The sequence below is a fragment of the Lactuca serriola genome, chromosome 9, assembly GCF_051521515.1.
Source record: "Lactuca serriola cultivar US96UC23 chromosome 9, Lser_US96UC23_V15, whole genome shotgun sequence".
Taxonomy (NCBI): Eukaryota; Viridiplantae; Streptophyta; class Magnoliopsida; order Asterales; family Asteraceae; genus Lactuca; species Lactuca serriola.
Genome location: NC_136416.1, coordinates 217611093 through 217620513, shown reverse-complemented (window position 1 = coordinate 217620513; position 9421 = coordinate 217611093). Strand labels below are relative to the sequence as shown.

General features: G+C 38.8%; 1 pseudogene; it reads right to left on the bottom strand.

The window, feature by feature from the left end:
- Nucleotides 1–1404: 1404 nt before the first annotated feature.
- LOC145076568 (U-box domain-containing protein 4 pseudogene) lies at nt 1405–2640 on the bottom strand (annotated as a pseudogene).
- Nucleotides 2641–9421: the final 6781 nt, after the last annotated feature.

Genomic DNA, 9421 nt, shown 5'->3' with positions numbered 1-9421 from the left:
ATGATCACAAAAACTGATACTAAAGTACTCTCCCATCTTTTTAGATTTGAGAAACTTTTATCTTTCTGCCTAAGTTGATTCTTCTTATTCGCTCTACCTTACATTGGAACCTTTTCCAATGTCTCAGAGTTACACTTAAGCTTGTAAGTATAATCATATATACTAAGCTTTAGTAAACTATGACGAATAGTCTTATCGATCTTTTGTGGTGGACTTGACCAGTGCACAAGAATGTGTCCTCAATCCCTTAGTCCTTCACATTACTCACACACCCATGTGACCGAGTAATTAGTCTTAATTTTTACAATACTTGAAAGTTCTCATTCATCATGCTATACAACCTGCATGATTCCTAGTTTCTATCCAACTGAAACTTGGGTGATGAGAATCTTTCCTTATTTGGTAAATTTAGACATTACCACAAATGAAAGAATCAATTTCATATTTCCACTCTTGCTATTAATGGAATCTTATAAGCAACAATTTTTCCTCAAATGCCATTGTAAGGATATTTTAAAATAAATATAATCAAAAATTTTCTTTTATTTTAAAACTATGCGGAAAAACTTATCCTTACAATCCATATGAAAACTTGTTGTTATCTATTCCTAAGCAATATCTCATAACTCCTAAGAAGTAGCTCAAGAATCCGATCTTCAAACTATGCGATAGAAATCCATCTACGCCATCAGATTCAACATATTCTTTCTTTAAGTTTCTTCACTTTTCTTTGATTCTTAAAACATCAACATGTGACCCAGTCACATCATGTATCAAGAATCTCATAATAGAAACTTAGCAGAGTGAGATAGTGGACTTTACCTGAAATAGAGTCAAACTTATTGACTTTAACATCCTTAGGTAAGTTTGGCAGCTTCGCAACCAATGCCCCTTTCTTTGGCAATATAAACATATGGACCCTTTGATAATGGTACACGGGACTATTACAGACTTAGCTTTTCTCTTTACCATTTGGTCAACCGAGTTGACTATGGCCGCACTACTAGAAAAACAGCCTTTAATGACGCGCAAACAATGACACGCGGTGATTTACGATACGCAAAAGCGTGCGCTCTAAAAATAATGTCATCTCTTCAAACTTTTGAAGGATAGAGGTCACGCTTTTGTGCGTGCCCTAAAATTAATGTCCAAGAAAAAAAATTAAAAACACAGAGGGCACTTATTTAAAAATGGGCGTCGTCTAGAAATGTCGCTTTATATTTTTTGAATGAAAGGCGCGTTCTCTTTTTTTGCAGCTGGGGGGAAACGAAAATCCCAAAAGTTTGAAATGCCGCCATTGTTATCCTCTATCTTATTTCCATCTTTCTTCTCTCTCTCTCTCTCTCACTCTCTCTCTTTCTCTATCTCTCTTACTCTAATACCCAAAAAAAAACCCTAATATCATCACAAATCCTCTTTTCTCCCACAACAAAATCGCAATATCACCAAATCTTTGATCCCGTCTTCTGAACAGATCAAACCTGCAGGGGTTCTCGATTTCTCTATGTTGATGTGTGGTGACACGAACAAAAAAAGGAGTGTAGCGCCTCTACCTTTCAATTTCATTTGTCTCGCAAGTAATCTGAGTTCACCGGTGGCGTTCCTGACTGTATCAATGGAAGTGCTGCTCAAGTCGCTGACCAATTTCTTCACCTGCGTTTCGAGTTCCGTGAGATCAGGTCTCGCTTCAGTAGCAGAAGAAACAACTCTCGGCCCAAAAGATGATCTCCGCCATATTTGGTTTCGTGCTCTGTTTCCAAATCGAGGTGAAACTGCATACTGGGAAGCAGCAATGGCAGCCTGAGGCTCTGCCGCCAGCTCCCCTGAAGCATCACTGTTGTAACCGGTTGCCGGAGTTGAAGAAGACGACTCAATTGCAGGTGCCTCCGGTGGTGATCCTTCATCCACTCCAGATGGTCCAGGTCCAGGTCCACCGGAATCCAAACTTTTCTCATCGGATTCAACCGTATTAAACTCATTCCCCTTTCCAGAATCTTCTGAAGATGAATGAACATGACGATGCACTGGAGAAGAAGCTTCTTCCTGATGGATTCCATTCGATCTAGGTGAAGTAGGTTGATTCAAGGTTAACCTTAATGGCTGCTTTACAGGATCTGGGAGTTTAACATTGTGGGATTCACACCAATTAGCAATCAATGCTTTCACAGTGTAATTAGGAATCAAATTATTATGAACAAGAGTTTGCATTGTTTTAGGGAAAACATTGAGTCCAAGATCGATCCAATTACGAATATACCCCCGCTCATATGTCTGCCCAGAAGCTACAATCACAGGGTCTGACATCAATTCAAGTGACAGTGGACAACAGAAGTCTGGAGGAATTGGAACAGGGTTAGAGCTTTCTGATTGTTTCATTTCCACAAAGCAATCATGCATGTGTGTAACAAGAGCAATCATTTCTTCAATATACTCCAAATCCCCAATCTTTTCTGCTTGTTCAGCATTCTCCTTCAAGTTTTCAAGTGCAACAGCTTCGATTAGAAGTTCTTGATTTGTTCTTAAGCTTAACAAATCAGCAATTTTTGACCTAGTTTCTGAGCTGGGATTAGATCCTTCCACTTGTTCCCTTATAGCTTTTAAGACAATAGCCGATGGCTTTTCATATCCCATATGTTTCATTTGGTTTATTGGTTTGGCCTTCGATGGTGAAGAGGTTTGGCTGAATTCTACTAGTTTTGAATCTTTTAACACTATGGTTTTGTATCCAAATCAGGTGTCCATGATTCTGTTCGTTGTGAAAATTAGATTTGTTTTTTTGGCCATGTACCTATATATAATTTGGTTTATTGGTTTGTTTTTGGGTGTGCAAACTGAGCTGATATCTGATGATCAAAATGGAAATATTCTTGTATGGGACTTGATTGCAAACTCTCATTTCAAGATGGAAGATGGAGTTATACATGTTTATGCAAGTGAAAAGGGTAAGTCTGTAAATTAAATTATGATTTTACACTTATACTAATCATTTGTTTTCAACTCTCAGATTCTGTTGATCTCTTTCCTGTTGCAAGCAGTGCAAAAACTTTTTTCATTGACATGCATCACATTCTCAAAATAATCTCTGTTGGAAATGTTCGTTTTGCATGCTATCATCGATTTAGATTTCTTGAAGAGGTATGGTTTTCTTATATTCTATATATATATATATATATATATATATATATATATATATATATATATATATATATATAGTGTGCAATACCTGAACAGGGAAATCCATTTGTGGTCTCCTGGTAGACTAATCCATGTTGTCCCAATTTACTATTGGTGGAAACATTTTATAGTCTCTCTGCTGAAAGAATCCATGGAAAGTAATGATTGATACACACATACACTATCTTCTTAGAAACATTTTACAAGTTTTTATAGTAGTAAAAGTAAATATAAATCTGAGCAGAGAGAGAATCTTGAATTTTGAATCAACCCTATATGTGAAAACAACCATTATGTTTTGAAAATATTAACTTTTTCACCTTAGAATGTAAGATCAACCCCATTCCTTGAATCTTGAATATTGAATCAACCCCATTTAAGATGTAAAATCTCTTTATTTCTAATGTGAAATTTAATTTTAAAATTAAAGTTACTGTTTACTAAAGACTGTTACTGTTGACAAAAACCAAGTAATTGTTTCTTGTATGCAGCTCAAAAGAGAGTTCTTCACCGAATATGGAGAGGCAGGAAGATATGAAGTTCAAGACGTGGTTGGAAAAGACAGTTATGGTGTTGTAGGGTCTGCCACTGATTAGGCTTATTGATAAGTTTCAACTGGTGCCAGGTTTATTTACTTAATTACCCCTCCCTCCTTTTATCCCTCTTTAATGATAATGATTAGGCTTATTGATAAGTTTCTGATTGATATTTATTAGGATAAGAATGCGGTGATAGTGTTCAGGTGGTATCCAGTTTGCCACAGCCCAATTGCCACTTTTGGAACTAATGAATCACAACTGCCCGATCTATCTGCCCGGGTATTAACCAACACAGATACACATGCCCCAATAGTGAACCTGACACCCGAGACTAAAACACCCATAATTGAAGTAATTGCATTGGAATTATAAGTTACATGGGCATAGTTGAAGGAATTTCACTGGAATTATCTCTTTTTTAGCATGGACAAGAGATGGTCTGATGGAGGAGATTGTATGTCTCAGGGTACCCTTCAAAACTTATACAAACTCATGACAGCAAAAATTGCAGCTTCTGACAAGAGCAAACTTAGTTTGTGCTTCATGTTTATCTTTAGGGGGAACGACAATGCAAGGGCGTTCTCATCAAAAAGGTACCCTTCAAAACTTGCTACACCACACTCTACACCTAAAATTGGTCCAAGGGCAAGTAATGTTGAATCGTCAAATCAAGCAAATGTTGATCTTCTAATGTTCTTTTACAATGTTGTTCTTTTACAGGTGGTTAGAATTGGACCTAAAGTTGGTTGCTGATATAGGAATTGTGGATGCTCCAAATGCAGGAAAAAACATGTTTTTAAGTGTTATTAGTGTTGACATGTAGTGTTGTTTGACATGTAATGCTTAGGTAACTTGTTTGACATGTGATATTTTTTTGAAATGAATTATTGTTCTTATGATAATTTCAATATGTTGTTAAAAAATATTATTTATAGATTTACTAATTTTCAAATTAAATTTGCATTTAATATTAAATGCAAATTTAATTTGAAAATTAGTAAATCTATAAATAATATTTTTTTTAACATTTAAAATTACGATACGCAAAAATGAGTGTCATCTTTATTTATGACATGGCCTTTCTTGACAGGGGCTTCCTTGATACGCATTGCGTATCATAAACACGCGCGTCATAAGGTTACGACACGCAAATGCGTGTCGTCTTCCTTTATGACAGGGCCTTCCTTGATACGCATTGCGTGTCATAACCGCGCGTCGTAAATGCGCGTCGTAAATGCGCGTCATAAATGCGCGTCGTCTCTCTTTATGACAGGGCCTTCCTTGACACGCATTTGCGCGTCGTCTGAGCGTTTTACGACGCGCAATGAGCGTCGTAAAAGGCCTTTTTTCTAGTAGTGCTGATCCCTTTCCATTGGGAAGAGAATGCTTTCCTGGATTTCCTGTGTCACTATTGTCAATGTCCATCAAGTTTTAAGGAAGTTGATCGTATCAAATAGATAAGATCATTAAGGGTCTTGTCATAGTATGTTTCCTAGGTGTTCCAAAAGAACTCACTATGTGACTTAGAAAGTAGTTGAACCACCAACTTTCTCAAGACTTTGACACCCAACTCTCCCAGCTTGTCAATATGTGACTACATCTCCAAGATGTGACCACACCTAGACCTTGCCTTGCCAATAGGGCCTGAGTGACCTTAAACTTTTTCAAGAACTTGTGGGTTAGGGAGAATAATTGGAGGAGGTGAATGAAGTATGATTTCCATAGGACATCATCTTCATTTAGGAAAGCTTGTTTCAAGAGATTTGGGAAGATCATATATGTCTAAACCAGACATCTTTTGGGAGATATTCAAGATAGTTGATTTTAAAGTCCTTAATATGACACCCAATATGAAATATTAAGGCTAGGACCCAACAAACTATTTTATAACTTAGAAGAGGTATGCCGTAATCCAAGCTATAAAATATTTGAAGGTAGGTGAATGACGATTCACCAATTTCCACCAAGATAAACGAAATGTATTATTAGGTTTTAATTGGTTTTTGAAACTCCTAGACCTTTGAGATTCATTCAACTGTTCAATGGCATGTTTCAATATCAAGTGTGCCCTTTAGGTTTTGTGACTGGGATGCCGAGGATCACAAAACAAGGTGTGAAGTAACCATGCAAATTACTTGGTACCCTTAAGTGTTTACCCCTCAATCGATGTGCCGGTTAACCACACACGCTCCATCGATACTATGATAAACATTAAGTTACCCTTTCCCTATCTTGTTAAATACGAGTTAGTGTGCCGGTTAACCACACACGCTCCACTAACCGACTTAAACAAAGTGCAAAGTGTAATTTCATGGATTAGCACCTTATTCACATTTTCCTAAGTAACTAAGATTGGGTATTATTAAGAGTTTAGTTACTTAGTATTTATCATTAATACTTTTAATGAAGGGAGAATTATAGTCCTGTCAAACCCGTTCGGCTAACGACCCTCCACCAGTCAAGCAAGCGGTGGGTGAGAGTGGACACCCATTAAGTTGCCATTTTATAGGCAACAACCTTATACCCACCTTATAGACCGGCTTCGTGAATGAGGCGTACTAGCGGTAAGACTGACTTTACTCTTATACATATACATATATTATTAACTTATAATATTATAAAGTATAAGGGTTGAATTTTAACTTTTAAAATTCTAAGGGCTAACTTGGAATTAAAGTATTCATAAGTGAAAACTTTACAAATTCCAAAACATGAGGGAAAGTTTTGAAACTATTCAAAACTAATTAATTCCATAACTTATGTGTTTAAAGTAGTTTTAATCCAAAAACTCTTCAAGTTCCATAACTTGAGGACAAGTTATGGAAGAATTTAAACTAATAAAAGAATTAACTTTTCTTTACTTTATAACTTATGAAATTAATTAAGGTTACACTTTATTTATTTATTTATTAATGAAGTGACTCTTGAACCTCCATAACTTAAGGACAAGACTCTTCATATTTTGTAACCATTGCCAACTTTTATGAGTTTTATGAAACTTAAATGTGACTTTTCATATAACTTGAGGACAAGTTACCAAAACACATTTTAGAATCAACTCTTAGATTAATTTGGATTGAAAACAACAATTTCACATAACTTCTATTAATCTAAGCAACTCATATACACAAGATAATTCAAATCAAACTTTTCCATGTAATTAGAGTAACACTTTAAACTAATACAAAACATGAATCTATTTGACAATTATCTTTAAAATTGGATTAGCATGAACATTACCACATCAAAAACAAGTTTATAAGTCCAAAACATCTTTGGGTAATGTTCCTAGTCCAATTCCAGCCAAAAAAGTCGAGTTTATGCTGTCTGGGGGTCCAACTCGTCGAGTGCATGAACCAACTCGGCGAGTTGGATCGAATTCATCACTTTTTAGGCATGGACTCGCCGAGTCTCCTGATGGACTCGCCGAGTCTGATGATCAGACAGCAAGAAATTCGATTTTTTTAAGTAGTTTTGCAAGTATAACAAGAAAACAAGCCTAGGCTCTGATACCACTGTTGGGTTTTGAGCTTTCTAAGACTCCTAAGTGTACATGCAACCCTAAATACCTTGGATCTATGTTTTCTCTATTATACATGCAACTAAGAACTTCCAAGGTATTATCCTAATCTAGCATACAAAAACAATGAGTGTAACAAGATAGAATACATACCTCTTTGATGTAGAAAGTCTTCATGAAGCTTGAGTGCCTAGCCCCAATAGTGTGGAAGCCTCAAATGGAATTACAATTCACCAAAACACTTAGAATAACTTGAGAGAATTCTACACTTCATGAAATCGGCTAGCCCTTTTACTTCACACACTAGTGGCCGATTTTGGTCAAGAATAAGATGTTTATATAGTTAGGGTTACACCATGTAAACCCTAATTGACATGGCCTTTCATTTCCATGATCCATGGGTACAAATACACCATGGAGCATCCATGGACCATCCTATGGGTTTTAGCCCAACTTGATTATCCATGGAGCATTAGCCCACTATACAAGTATGGATGATTTACACAATCAACCCATATATTTAATTAATCTTTTTTTGATCACTTAATTAATCCTAGATTAATTCTTGATCAATACTAATTAAATAATCTTATTATTCTTATTATTAATATACTAGAACTTATAATATATTAATAACCATAAGTGTCTTATTTCTTTCATTATAGTCTATCCAAGTGCATGATGCCATGCAACCCAAATGGACCATGCCGGGTCGGGTCAAGTCTTATCAATTATAGTTATGGACTTAGACATTAATCCAACAGTATGAAATAGGGTGTCTACGGGACCGAGCCCGAGATTGGTGGGAGTCAGTGGGTGACTCGTTGGGAGCCTTAGCTATCGAGGGGCTTCGGGGAAGAAGCCCAAGGGATCAGATGGTAGGCCGAAAGGCCAGTCAGGACCGAGCCGCTGCAGGAAATGCGGCAGGCCGCATGAGGGGGCGTGCAGGATGTGATCATCAGGCTGCTACAAGTGTGGCAAGTCTGGGCACATCAGCAGGGATTGCACTGCTCCGGCAGCAATTATTCAGACATTAGAGTTGCTGTGTTTCCACTGCAACCAGAGGGGCCACAAGAAGGCCAATTGCCCCCAGTTGACAGTTTCAGCGCCGGTGAAGGCGCCAGCTCCAGCGACCCTGCGGATCACGGATGGCCGGCAGGGCAAGGCAGAGGCTCCAGTGGTGAGGAGCCGAGCATTTCAGCTGACTACCGAGGAGGCACGCGTCGCACCCGATGTGGTGACGGGTATGATTCTTTCCCTCTATCTTATTTTTATGATGTTATGTTATTGATATGTGCTCCGTATGTATATGTATGCATTAGGTTTGTTCCATGTGAACGGCTTTCCAGTTCAGGTGTTATTCGATTAGGGTGCGTCCCGATCATTTGTTTCCCTTGCGCTTAGCAAGAAGTTTCATGAGTCATCGGGCGAGTTAGATTGCCCTTTGGAGGTGGAGATTGCTGATGATCGATCGGTGCGAGCATCGATGGTATTTCGAGATTGCGTGTTGCGTTTGTTTGAGGAGTGCTACTTGGTAGATTTGGTTCCCATTCCGTTGCGTGGGAACAAGGTGATTATAGGCATGGATTGGCTGAGCCCTAATGGGGCGGTGATAGATTGCGTGCAGCAGCTAGTGCGGGTCAGGACCCCAGGCGGGGGAGAGTTAGTAATTCATGGCGAGAGGCCGCAGTATGGACCCGCAATATGCTCAGCAGCGAGGGCGAGGCGCTACCTTCAGTAGGGATGCGCAGGATATGTCGTGTATGTGATGGATACCCGAGAGGCGGGTAAGGCGACAGTGAGCGAGGTTCCGGTGGTCCGAGACTTTGCAGATGTTTTCTCGGAGGAGCTTCTTGGGATACCTCCGGAGCGACAGGTGGAGTTCAGGATTGACCTTGTTCCTGGTGCGGCTCCGATAGCCAAGGCGCCGTATCGGTTGGCTCCTCCCGAGATGCAGGAGTTGTCTACGCAGCTGCAGGAGCTGCTAGACAAGGGATTTATTCGCTCGAGCAGTTCGCCCTGGGGAGCCCCGATTCTGTTTGTGAAGAAGAAGGACGGGTCGCATCGGATGTGTATAGATTACCGGGAGCTGAACAAGGTAACGGTGAAGAACCGTTACCCGCTCCCGAGGATTGATGACCTCTTTGACCAGCTTCAGGGAGCATCTTGGTTCTCCAAGATTGATTTG